The sequence below is a fragment of the Jaculus jaculus genome, chromosome X, assembly GCF_020740685.1.
Source record: "Jaculus jaculus isolate mJacJac1 chromosome X, mJacJac1.mat.Y.cur, whole genome shotgun sequence".
Lineage (NCBI taxonomy): Eukaryota > Metazoa > Chordata > Mammalia > Rodentia > Dipodidae > Jaculus > Jaculus jaculus.
The window spans coordinates 123,106,318-123,120,144 of NC_059125.1; the positions used below are offsets into that span (position 1 = coordinate 123,106,318).

At 37.2% G+C, this 13,827-nt stretch overlaps 1 pseudogene; it reads left to right on the forward strand.

The window, feature by feature from the left end:
* Positions 1-1,226: 1,226 nt before the first annotated feature.
* Positions 1,227-2,984, forward strand: LOC101612153 (annotated as a pseudogene).
* Positions 2,985-13,827: the final 10,843 nt, after the last annotated feature.

A 13,827-nucleotide genomic window follows, 5' to 3' on the forward strand; every position in this document is an offset into this window, starting at 1 on the left:
ATGACCTGTTGTAACTAAATCAATATAGAATGCAGGGCAGAACCAAGAGTTAACAAGGATTGCAGAAATATTACAGAATGAAAAGGATAAAATTAGTTTATTTAACCACACTGCTTTCACATATAATTATTTTAAAATGGAGCACTGACAAATACAAAACAAGAACTAAATCTTTTTAACTTTCTACTGTACATTTTAAAAAATATTTATTTCTTTGCAAGAAGAGAGAGAGAAGAAACAGATAGAAAGAAAGAGAATGGATTCCCAGGGCCTCTAGCTGTTGCAAACAAGTTTCAGATGGATGCTCCATTTTGTGCAATTGGCTTTACATGGGTACTGGTGACTTGAACCCTCGTTATTTGGATTTGCAGGCAAATGTCTTAACAGCTGAACCACCCCTCGAGCTCTGCCAATGCATATTTTAAATTTTATTTTTTATTATCATACAAAGAATTAAGTTTAATTTTGGTATATATATATATACCAAAATATATATATATATTGTTTCTCATCACTCCTATCCTTTCCTCTCTTCCCTTTGCCATTCCTTGTACAACTAAACCTCCTTTCTGCTTTCTCATAACATGTTTCCTTCTTTCCATTCCCTCCTTCCATTCACCTCTTGTTTTCATCTCTTAGAATTACATATTGTTATGGATAAACTTAGTAGTATAATATTGTGTTGTTTCTTTCATATGTAGAATGGTATTTATAAAGCTTTTGTGAGGATTTTCATATCTGGGCAAACAAAAAAAGTATGCCATGGCATGCTTCCATTGAAGGGAATATATGTATTAATAGTACATCCACCTTTCCTTTAGAAAGTGCCAGAAATATATCATTCTCTCCTAGTAGGTATGACATTGAAATCACAATTACTATTTACCCCATTTCTGAGATTTGTTAAGCTGTGTCAGCTATCTAGAGATGACCCAAGTAGGAGAATGCAAACTTGTAGAGGAATGAACACCATAAACTAGAAAAAAGTTGGAATAAGGAGCCTGAAAATAACCATTTTTTTACATTCTATACTGTGATCCACACACAGAATGGACTGTTAGATGGATTGTGACAAATTTGATGGACAATTCCTGAGGTTTTGGAATCAAGCAGCCCTTAGTCAAGTGGACCTCCTGCCAATGCTGTAAAGAAAATATGCTGAGCAGCCTCCCTGCCCCTCCTGCAATGCTGGACCCCGGGGTTTTCCTCCTGGCTTGCCTGCTGCCATGGTGGACAAGGAAGCGTTTGACGACACAGAAGAAGAATGCGTGATCAACAAGGAGTACAAAATATGGAAAAATAACATCCCATTTCTTTATGACTTGGTGATGACCCATGCCTTGGAATGGCCCAGTTTAACTGCGCAGTGGCTTCCAGATGTAACCAGACCAGAAGGGAAAGATTTCACCATTCATCTGTTTGTTCTGGGGACACACATATTGGATGAACAAAACCACCTGTGATAACCAGTGTCCAGCTCCCCACCGATGATGCTCAGTTTGATGCATCCCACTACAACAGTGAGAAAGGAGAATTTGGAGATTTTGGCTCTGTCAGTGGGAAAATTGAAATAGAAATTAAGATCAACCATAAAGGAGAAGTAAACAGGGCCCGTTACATGCCCCAGAACCCTTACATCATTGCAACAAAGACTCCATCCAGCGATTATCTTGTTTTTGACTATACAAAGCATCCTTCCAAATCAGACCCCTCTGGAGAATGCAACCCAGACTTGGGTCTCCATGGACATCAGAAGGAAGGCTATGGGCTTTCTTGGAATCCAAATCTCAGTGGGCACTTACTTAGTGCTTCAGATGACCATACCATATGCCTGTGGAACATCAGTGCCATTCCAAAGGAAGGAAAAATTGTGGATGCAAAGACCATCTTTACAGGGCACACAGCAGTAGTAGATGTTTTCTGGCATCTGCTCCATGAGACCCTGTTTGGGTCTGTTGCTGATGGTCAGAAACTTATGATTTGGGATACTAGTTCAATCAATACTTCCAAACCAAGCCACTCAGTTGATGCTCATACCGCTGAAGTGAACTGCCTGTCTTTTAATCCATGCAGTGAGTTTATTCTTGCTACAGGATCAGCTGACAAGAAGGTTGCCTTATGGGATCTGAGAAATCTGAAACTGAAGTTGCATTCCTTTGAATCACATAAGGATTCCAGGTTCAGTGGTCACCTCACAATGAGACTATTTTGGCTTCCAGTGGTACTGATCGGAGGTTGAATGTTTGGGATTTAAGTAAAATTGGAGAAGAACAATCCCCAGAAGACTCAGAAGATGGCCCACCAGAGTTGTTGTTTATTCATGGTGGTCACACTGCCAAGATATCTGATTTCTCCTGGAATCCCAGTGAACCTTGGGTGATTTTTTCTGTATCAGAAGACAATATCATGCAAGTCTAGCAGATGGAAGAAAACATTTACAATGATGAAGACCCTGAAGGAAGTGTGGATCCAGAAGGACAAGGATCCTAGATGTGTCTGCAATTGTGATTTTAGATTCCCCTTTTTTTCTTCTGAACCCTGAGATTGATTGAACACTGATTTTGAGACACAGACTTTGTTTAGCTATCCCTCTATAATAGGTACCGCCAACAATGCTCTTAGCCCAAACAGTGGGTGTTTTCTAAATCTTAACTGGGGGACTTAATTCAACAAAGCCACAGACTTATATTTAAATTTTCTTCAGGAATTTTCTAGCAACAAACCCAGGTCTAAAGAAGCTACAGAAAGGGTATATTATGTGTGATTATTTTTCTTCTTAAGCTATATTCCCCAAGTTTCTCAGACTCTTTAAGTAAAGGCTAGAGTGAGTTAAGGAATAGAGCCAAGCGAGGTAGGTGTCTGAGCCATGAAGTTATAACTATTGCAAGATGTCATTTTTAATTCAGGAATTAGGGGACACTCAAGTCATAGATTTTCTACTCTAAATTCTTCACGCCTGCCTTTCCAGGATGCACATTTTTGCTATATAGTCCATTGTCTTCTTGGTTTCTTCTGTTAAGTCAAGACTACATGTTCTTGATATAATTTTGCTCATTAGTGTATTTCTTGAGCTGTTTTCATATTATCCCTTTCCTTTTTGTGAAATGGTTTTTGTTTTTGTTTTGTTATTTTAACTTGGGTCCACCAAGTTGTAAAGATGTATGTTTTTACCTGAGTGTTATGCCACAGGTGAACTGTCAAGTTGAAAAAATGAATTGATAGTTTTTATCTGTTTTAAAATTAAATTAATCCTTTGTATGAGTTGCTTTTTCTTAGGAGTTAGTCCTTGACCACCACTAGTTTGATACCATCTCCATTTTGGGTGATGTGTTTAACCTTCAGGCCTCTTACACTCCATAACCAACTGTGTAAGTGGTAATAAAGGAATAAATTGCTATTCTACATAAAAAAAGAAAATATGCTGAGGTGCATGTGTGAAAGGCTATCTCTGTTACCACGGAGATATATAAAGATTAGAAAGGTGATTGAAATGTTAAAACCATCATTTCACATTTGCTCATTGAGGGGATGAGAACTATGAATTCTACACTGTTTATGTGTTTCTGCTAGGAAATGCACAGAACCAATCTGTCTTTTCTTTAATGCATATTGTTCAGAGACATGAAAAGAAAGCCCAATGTGATGTTAACATAATGGAGAAACTCTCAGAGTGAGTCCTAAGTAAAAGTCAAAGAAAGTCTATACTGAGAAAGAGCTTGTACTCACTTCCCCCATCCTGCTGGCTTGTGCGTTGTTTTTCCTCATATAGACCTCACTATCTAGGAGAAGGGATCATAGGTTAGAAGTGTGACTTCAAAGTTAAAGCAAGGTTATTTTATGGGTGCTCTAGGATGAAGACATGAAACAATGGCTGTGTCAGCTTGAAAATTAAATATATATATATATATATATATATATATATGTCATGGGAATGTATAAGTCTTTTAAAACAAAGTATTATAGAGTGCTGCAATAATTCACAAGAATAAAACTGAATGGTCATATACTACTTTTTAAAATTTCATTTCACTTATTTATTTGCAAGCAGAGAGAGAGAGAGAGAGAGAGAAGAGAGACAGAGAGAGAGTGGGCACACCTGGGCCTCTAGCCTCTGCAAACAACCTCCAGATGCATGTGCCCCTTGTGCATCTGGATTACGTGGGTCCTAGGAAATTGAACCTGGGTCCTTTGGCTTCATAGGCAAATGCCTTAACCACTAAGCAATCTCTCTAGCCCCTGGTCAAATACTACTTTTAAGAGTTGCATGTAAAATGAAAGGTGCTTCTCCTTATTGTGCTGTTACAGAGGCCAATATATCAAAGCTTCTGAAATCTGAGGTATATTAAGAGCACATAGCCTTGAAATAAAATGGCTGTACTGCAAAATGCACGATGAAAATATGGGAGAAAATATGGGATAAAGCACACTAATGTCATTATCCTCTAATACCAAGAAATAGCTGTTCTTTAATATTTGCATATGCAATTCAGAAGATTCTGATCAATTCAATCTTTTCTCCATTGGAAGGATTCAAATATGCACAAACATTTATGTGAATATCTATAATTCAACAAATGTCAGGTTATGCCAGCTCTTAATATAAAAATGTATATATGAATTTAAAAGCTGAAGGAAGCAATTTCTTATTACTTATACTTTCTGGGACATAAAGAAAGAGCAAGATGTTTTTAAATGGAAGTGCCTAGAGAACAAAAGAGGACATATGAGTTTTTTTTGAATAGCTTTCCATTCTCATAAAAATATGCCTAAATGGAAAGAAAAACAAAGCAAGTAAATAGGGAAGCAGTTGGATTATTTCTGCCCATATTTATCTGGCTTCTAATAGAAGCTTAAAATGTACTTGTCACATTCAAAGGTACATTATGGCTGCAGAGATGGCTCAACACTTAAGGCACTTGCCCGCAAAGCCTAAACCCCTAGATTAGACTCCCCAGTACCCAGGTAAAGCCGGATGCACAAGGTGGCTCAGGTGTGCAGAGTTCCTTTACAGTAGCTAGAGACCCTGGTGTTCCTATTCTCTCCCTCTCTCTCCCAGCATCTTTCTCTCTCAAAAGAATCAAAAAATAAATAAAATATGCTTTAAAAGATACATGAAGTAGAGAGAGATATGTGCACTGAAAGGAGGGTAAGGGAATGAGCCTCTAGTGATCATAAATATCTGCATAAACTGCAATGGATTTAGTGATGCATGAAAGGAAAGTGCACAGGCTTGGCACACAAGTGGGCTTCTGTGTGTTTTTAGCCTAGCCCTAAATTGGAGAACAGTGACTTGGGACAAACGCTTGAGAAATTAATTTAAATTTGCTTTATAACACATAGCTAAAGAATGGACAAAAAACATTTTAGAAGGGTATTCTCCAGAAAATCAAGTTCTAAATGTCCTAATAGTAATTGTTGACAACTCCACTTCTATGTGCATTCTATGAAATTCCATCGCAATGTCACTTGCTATTTACTTGAATAATTGAAAAAAGGAACTCACTATCCAAATGACAAAACAATCCATTTGTAAAAGTGTTCTTCGCTTTTTGGAAATATGCACTTTATATTACATCTAAATGCAAAAGTCCTCAGGTTGTTTTGTGCACCATCATATTGAAAAACCTATGCATTTGCTTGTGTACAATATTTCTACTATACATAGATAGAGATAGAGATAGATAAATATAATTTAATATAGTAACTTCATTTTTTGTGTATAGACAACTTTGGTAAAATTTCATTTATGAGGCTGATGAGATGGCTCACCAGTTAAAGGTACTTGCATGCAAGCCTGTCACCTCTGGTTCTATTCACCAGTATCCTCGTGAAGCCAGATGTAAAACCACACACACACACACACACACACACACACACACACACACACACACACACACAGGAACAAATAAATAAATCAAAATTTAAAAAGAAGATTCCATTTATGTCTGTAGTATTTATATAATTTTAAATGATAGAAACTAGGGTGGAGAGATGGGTTGCCTGTGAAGCCTGAGGACCCCATTTGAGGCTTGATTCCCCAGGATCCACGTTAGCCAGGTGCACAAGGGGGCGCACACATCTGGAGTTTGCAGTGGCTGGAAGTCCTGGCACACCCATTCTCCATTCTCTGTCTCTGTCTCTGTCTCTGTCTCTCTCTCTCTCTCTCTCTCTCTCTCTCTCTCTCTCTGTCTCTGTCTCTGTCTCTTTCTCTGTCCGTTGCTCTCAAATAAATAAATAAAAATAAAAAATTTAAAGCATGACAGAAACTAAAAGAAATGAACTAAATTACACTAGAGAAACTATCCATATATTGTGCATGAGACTAAATATCAACTTCTGTAAGTAACAGTTGTTTATGTGAAGTTTGTATTCATTTTATTTTTCCCAGCTAGTCAAATCAAGGGAAGATTCCATAGCCAATATTCCTAACTATAGCAAGATTTTTAAACTGGTAACTTCTAGCACTGGTATATTTTATCTATTTCAAATTAGATTGCAAGGAAGATAATTGCTAACATGATGAGTGTTGCAGAAACCAAACATGAAAATAATTTCCAATACACTGTTTTGAAATGTTCACCTTGTTTTTTTTACAAAGATATGAAATCTACCAACATGCCAGTCATCAGCAGATAAATAGACAAAATGAAAATAATATGTATAGAAAATAGTGTGCTTTTCAGTCAGAAATAAACTTGAATTGTCATTTTTAGCAAATGGATGGAACTGAAGTATTTTTAAGTGAAATAAGCCAGAAGCAGAATGATGTGTACAAAGTACCTCTTGTTTGTGTCAGATATGGAAGTCAGAGAAAAAGACAATCTATAAGTGACCAATAGAAGTTAGAAATGTTAGGCAAGGAGAGAGGGTGCAAAAAGAGAGGTTGAATTTTCTCAGAGTATCCTCTATGTATTTGTGGACATATCACATTGAACTGCCCTAATATATAATATTCACATGTGTTTATCAAACCATCAAACCTCTTAAAAAGCAAGAAATAATGACATTTTGTGAAAATTAGTAATCACAGTAGGATATATCAAAATTGCAGTTTTGCCTTATCAGCATTACCATGGCACCAAAATCACACAAGACAATAAAAAGCAAGTGAGAAACCATGAAGAGAAAGGCAGAAAGGAAGGAAGAAAAAAAGGAAAGAAGGAAGAAAGGTAAGAAGAAAGGAAGGAAGGAAAAACAGAGAAGAGTTTCACTATGTAGTTCTGGCTAGTCTGGAAATCACTGTGTAGCCCAGGCTACACACATATTTGTAAATATCCTTCTTTCACTGCTTCCACAGTACTAGGATGACACAGAACATCACATTCTGCTATATGTGTAGATTTTCGGGGGAAGAGGGAGATATTTCTACACAAATATTTCACCTAATATTTTAATTAAATAATCACTTGTGTCCTGATAAGGATAATTTTATGTTCAAAACACATTTGAAGTAAAGGTATAGAGAGATTTTATTGACTTCTAGTCTTCACCCACACTTAACTTGTGCAATGACCAAAATACTCCCTCAGTTTAGAATATTCCTTACCATCAATAGACCTGCACTGACACTGATCTAAGGTCCTTCATTTACATTTGGTTCACTCTCAATGTTATATACCTTATGGAATTTGATTATACATGCTACGTCCATACACAATTACAATATCACATTGAATACTTTAGCTGTTTTCAAATGCAAACATCTCTGGGTCACGGCTATGCATCCATCATTTTGTGAACCCAGTACCCACCATTATGTTTTTTAACTGTTTTTTTTCCCTTTCTCAGGAAATTTATTTAATTGAATCCTGCAATATGTAGACAGTTTAGACTTGTATTATTTTACTTAGTTACACACATTTAAGATTTTTCCTTGTCTCCTTAATACTTGATTGCTTTTTAAAAATATATATTGTCTGAATATATCACTATGCCCATCCATCTACTGAGAGACACTTTTATTTATTCCAGCATTTTGCATCGATGAAGAAAAGCTTTTATAAAATAATCATGGGAGGCTTTGTGTATACATAAATTTGCAATTCATTTGGAAATTTAAAAAAGTGTAATTGTTCAATTGGAGGGTAAGAGTATACTGATTTTTATACAAGGACATATGAATAACTCCATATGAAAACTTACTTCTTGGTAAGCCTTAAAAAAGCCCATGTTTGGTTAAAGAATTTAAATGAATGGGAAGGATGAGTACCCTCCCAATGAGTTGTTGGTCAGGGAGGCTATAGAAGCCCTTAAATCATTATAGGTTCTTTCAATTGTTCTTGGCTGCCCACAAAAACTAGGTGGTTAAGTCTTGATTTCTGAAGACATTATCCACTTTAGTTGTAGGACATAAAGAGAACAAGATGGATATAGTGGTAAAAATTTGTTGTCATCTTGATCTGTTTAAGAATCCACTGTTCTTGTTGAGTCTCTGAGGTTGCTTCCAAGAAAGATTAACTGAAGGAGGAAGTCCTCTCACCAGAGTGTGCCCTTCCACCAGAGTGGATGGCTTTGAGGGGAGTGCCATAATGTAATGACACTCTGGGAGAAAAGGGCCCCTTCTGCCTATATTGCTAGTTGGTGAGTGAATCTCTTGCACATGTATCTTTCCTATTAGGCTATCCTCCCTTGGTATTGGAATCAAGATTCCTCATCCTTCCAGAGTAGACTGAAGACCAGCAGCTCTCTAGGAAGCCTTCAGGCCTTCAGTGCTAGATTGGGACTGCTGAGGCATCCAGCCACATGGACTGATAAGCTACTGGCCTCCTTAAATCTCAAGTCTGAAGACTGCTATTATTATTTAACTTTTGTTCACTAACTTAATAAATTTCTTTTTAAATACAATTCATTCTATTGGTTCTGTTCCCCTACAGAAACTTGACATACTTTGTATAATTCCATTTAGATAAAATCCCTATAGCATTCAGATTCATAGAGATAGAATACAGAGTGGGGTTTACATGGGGTTGAGGGGAGGGTATTGGGAGATTTTGGACAGTCGATTGTAAGGGGTTATAGCACTATGCTGGGTTCTTCATACCAGAAATATGAATTTATTTATTTGGATGCCTGCAGTTTCATATAAAGGATATAACAAGAAGATATCATAGCTAAGACTCGGTGATTTATTATTCTGAAACCTTGTCCAGGGAGCAATAAATATATGTTTGTTTCAATAATTAGTACTGTTAACTGCCTCAATCACTGAAGCCTCTTTATGCAAAGGGCAGAAGTTAATGCAGAGATGCATACCTGGCTAAATTGCCAAGTATAAGCAATTATTGTGTGTTCAACCCTAAACCTGACATCTAAATCACCTACTACAAGACTCAAAAGGCCTCATAGAACAGAGGGTGGAAAGAATATAAACATAGGAAATTGAGAATAGGGCTGTGGAATACTGTCTTCTGAATACTGCATGCGAGTTTCACTCATGAACTCAGTGGCTATGGTTGCCTTCATGAGATTGAGCCTGCCAATATTGTATAATGGATAGCAAGGAGCTCATGAGACACCCCATCACTCAGAGGAGCCAGTGGCAGTTGCTGACTGCTGGGAGAAGGCAATTTATGTCCTTCAGTGGAGTATCCACTGGTGTGGTGCCCATTCTCCAGTAAATAATCACCCACTCATAATCATACAAATGGCTCTAGTTAAAGAAAACAGGAATTTAGTATGACGATTAAATAGGAAGAAGAAATATTTTATTGTGGCAGATGACAGAGGGTAGTTGAAGGTAAAATTCATCATATGTATGCATTAAAGTGTCAAAAATTAATATATAGGTATATCTATAGTATATTGTATATTTAGTTTTGTAAGAAACCCAAAGATTATTTTTTAAAGTTATACCATTTTGCACCCCCATTAGCGATTAACACTAGTGAGTATCTGATAGTCCACATATTTGATTAAATTTGTTGCTGTCAGTATTTGGGATTTAGTTATTTTAGTAGATGTGTAAATGTACATTTTTGTTTTTGTAATTTCCTAGTTATAATGATAGTGAGTATTTTCTCATGCTTACTTGTATTCCTGTGTATATACTGACATCATTTTATCTTCTTTGTAATTAATTTCTTACATTTTTATTATTAGATCCTACTTGTTGTGTATATATATACATATATATATATATATATATATTATATGTGTGTGTGTGTTTCATTATTCATTTTCACAAATGTATCTTACATATTTTGGTTGCATTTATTCCATTAACTTCTCTTGTCCCACAACATGCTGGTATCCTTCCTTTTCCCAAATATATCCCTTTTTATTTTAATTTTATATATATGTGTACATGAAGAAAATGTGAGATTTGTTTTTATGAGTCTTGATTTTTTAAATTTTATTTTTAAATTAGATATGGACATATTTAGTATGTTAACAACACATGATGGTACCATCATTTCCCTCAGCCATACCCCTTTTTGGAAGATGCCTTCCTCATTGGGGATGCAGGTCAACCTCATGGGGATTATGGGTCATGCATTATGGGGGGTGGGAGGCTCTGTGAAAAATGTTCCAACTTCTGGCTCTAACAATCTTTTGGCCCTCTCTTCTGCAAAATGTCCTGGACCATCCTGGAAGCATTTTAACTCAACCTCAGTGATGGGCACTTAGGAACCTCTGTATCTCTGGTCTAGTAGGTGTTGAGTGTCTCACTGTCTATCTCCATCACCCTTGTGCTGATATAAAAATAACTAAGAAAGCAGCACTTTTGCTCGTTTCCACAATTCCTTTGTGGTTTCAGATGGGGCTAGGGTTGAGTGCATTGTGTCATTTATCTCAGGTCTAGATCCCTTCTGAAAAACAGAAGTAGATTCTCCAATGGAGGATGAAGCCAGCATCAGTTAAAGGAGATAACCGTTATTAATTTAGAGAGAACTTAAATGGTGTAGACCCCTTATAACCCAAGGTTAATGGGAGCTTGACAATGGAAAGCAAAATCATTATCTGGATATTATTCTGACATTTTTCCCCCAGTTCCAGATATGGTTTCTTTTCCACTGAGTAGATCTGTTAGCCAGTCCAAGAACAGTTGGTTACCCACCATGGCTTTGTGCCACTATTGCACTTGTGTGAGCATCACATCAGGTTGTTTGCTTCTGAGTCACTTAGACTTTGAGTTGCTTGGACAGATGTTAGCCACTTTCACCCAGTAGCTCATGTAGTACTTTCTAGCACTAGATGGACTAATTTTTGGGGAACTGGCTCTCCTCCATATTCCAACTAGTACTCTGCATGGTTTGGGCTGACAGTGTATGGTTTCTTCAGCATTAGGGTCTTACCATTAACTTCTGGTGAGTAATCAAGTGCTCTGACAGAGGCCTGTCTTGTTTGCTTTGGGAGATCTAGTAGGTCTCTCTGATCAACAGGTCATGTGGATGTAAACTACATCCTGGCACAGGGAATTACAGGCCAGCACCAAGGGAAAAGAAAGAAAAACAAGAGAAATTTAAGGTTAAGTTTTCATCTCACACTTTCCAGGGCCCTTTGATTCAGGTACTCCCACTATAGTCCTCTTGAAAGTTCCACCATTTAGTCTGACTTCCAGGAGTTAGGATTCTATGGTACCAGTTCAATTTGGATTATGTTCTCCCCCACCCCTCCCCTTCGCCCAAGCTTGAAGATGCTGTTCAGGTATGTCAGCAACTCAGGCTGATCCAGGTAAGAAACTGCAGATGAGTGAGACCATGCGACAGTTGTCTTTCTGTGATTGTCTGAGTTCACTTAGAATGATCTGTTTCTTACTGCAGAATAGAATTGCATGGGTAGTTATACTATATCCTAGTTATCCATTCATTCAATGATGAACACCTGGGTTGATTCCAGTTTTTAGCTATTATGAATTGAACAGTTATAAGCATGGTTGAAAAAATATCTCTAAACTGAGATGTGGTGCTCTTAGGGTAAACACCCAGTAAGGGAATAACAGGGTCTGATGGCAACTCTCTTTTCAGTAGTCTCGACATTGATTTCCACACTGGTTGTACAAGTTTACATTCCTACCAACAGTGAATGAGTGTTCCTATTTCTCCACATCCTTGCCAACATTTGTTTTCATTTGATATTTTTTTAAGTATTTATTTTTTATTGGAAAAAGCGGGGAGGGGGAGAGAATGATGTAAATAGGGAGAATGGGCACTCCAGGGTGTCTAGCCACTGCAAACGAACTCCAGATACATGAGCCACAATGCACATGGGGCTTACATAGGACCTGGAGAATCAAACCTGGGTTCTTAGGCTTCACAGACATGCACTTGAACCACTAAGCAATCTCTCCAGCCCTTATTTTATTTATTTATTTATTTGTTTGTTTATTATTTATTTATTTTTTATTTTTTTATTTTTTTGGTTTTTCGAGGTAGGGTCTCACTCTAGCCCAGGCTGACCTGGAATTCACTATGTAATCTCAGGGTGGCCTCAAACTCATGGCAATCCTCCTACCTCTGCTTCCTGAGTCCTGGGATCAAAGATGTGCACCACCACACCTAGCTTTGTTTGATGTTTTAATGTTTGCTATCCTTACTGGAATAAGGTGGAATCTCATAGTTGTTTTAACTTGCATTTCCCTAATGGTTAGGGATTTTGATCATTTTCTAAATTGTGTGTTAGCCATTTGTAATTCTTCCTCTGAGATCTCCCTACTTAGTTCTCTGCAAACATTTGCAGTGGATTGTTTGTTTTTTTTTTTTTTTATTGTTTGGTTTTTTGAGTCCTTTGTAGATTCTAGATATTAGGCTTCTGTCAGTGATATGGATGGCAAAAATTTTCTCCCATTCAGTAGGTAATCTATTGGCTTAACTGATGGGATATTTGTCTGTGCAAAAGCTTTTTAGCTTCATTGGATCCCATTGTTTGAGTGTTTGTTTAATTTTCTGGTCTACTGGTGTTTTGTTCAGGAAGTCTTTTCCCAGTCCTATATTATGGAGAGTGCCTGCTATTTTTCTTCTAGTAGTTGAAGAGTTTCAGGTCATATATTGAAGTCTTTAATGCATTTAGACTTGATTTTTGTGTATGGCAAAATGAGTGGATATAATTATATTTTTCTCCATATGGTCAAACAATGTGTCCAACACCATTTGTTGAAGATGCTGTCTTTTATTCAGTCTAAATTTTGTCACCTTTGTTAAAGATCAAGAAGATGAAGTTACTTGACATAAGGTCTGGGATTTCAATTCTGTTCCATTGGTCTATGTTTCTGTTTTTTTTTTTTTTTTTTTTTCTGGTAATGTGGTGGTTTGAATAGAATAGGTGGCCCCCAATATATTCAGTTGTTTTTTTGTAGTTTGCATCTGCTGGCTACCTGGCTAGAGGCAATGTCACTGGGTGGATATTAACTTGTAGTGGTGGGTTACAGATTTCAATCTAAAGATATGCAAAGCATGCCTAGCTGGAGTTCCTGAAATGTGCTGTGGCTTTTGACGTTTAGGATTGTGCTTCTCTCTCTGTATGCTTGGGCCTGTGAAGGCAGTCCAGCTTCTTCTGCCATTATGGAACTTCCCCTGGATCTGTAAGCTTCAATAAATCCCTTCCTCCATAGCTGTGCCTGGTCTGGAAGTTCATATCAGTGAACCTGAAACTGTCTGCTACAGGTAGCATGCTGTTTTTGTCACATTAGCTTTGTAATATAGTTTTAGAACATGTATGGTGATACCATCAGAGGCGATTTTTTTAAATTAGTTTTGTATTCAGCTAACACAGGCAGTTTGGTACCATTATTAGGCTCATCTATGTCCCTCCCCATTAGCCCCTCCTTGTTGAGGTATATGGGTCATGCATTGTGGAGTTAGCCCACAGTTATTGGTACAATAAATGTCT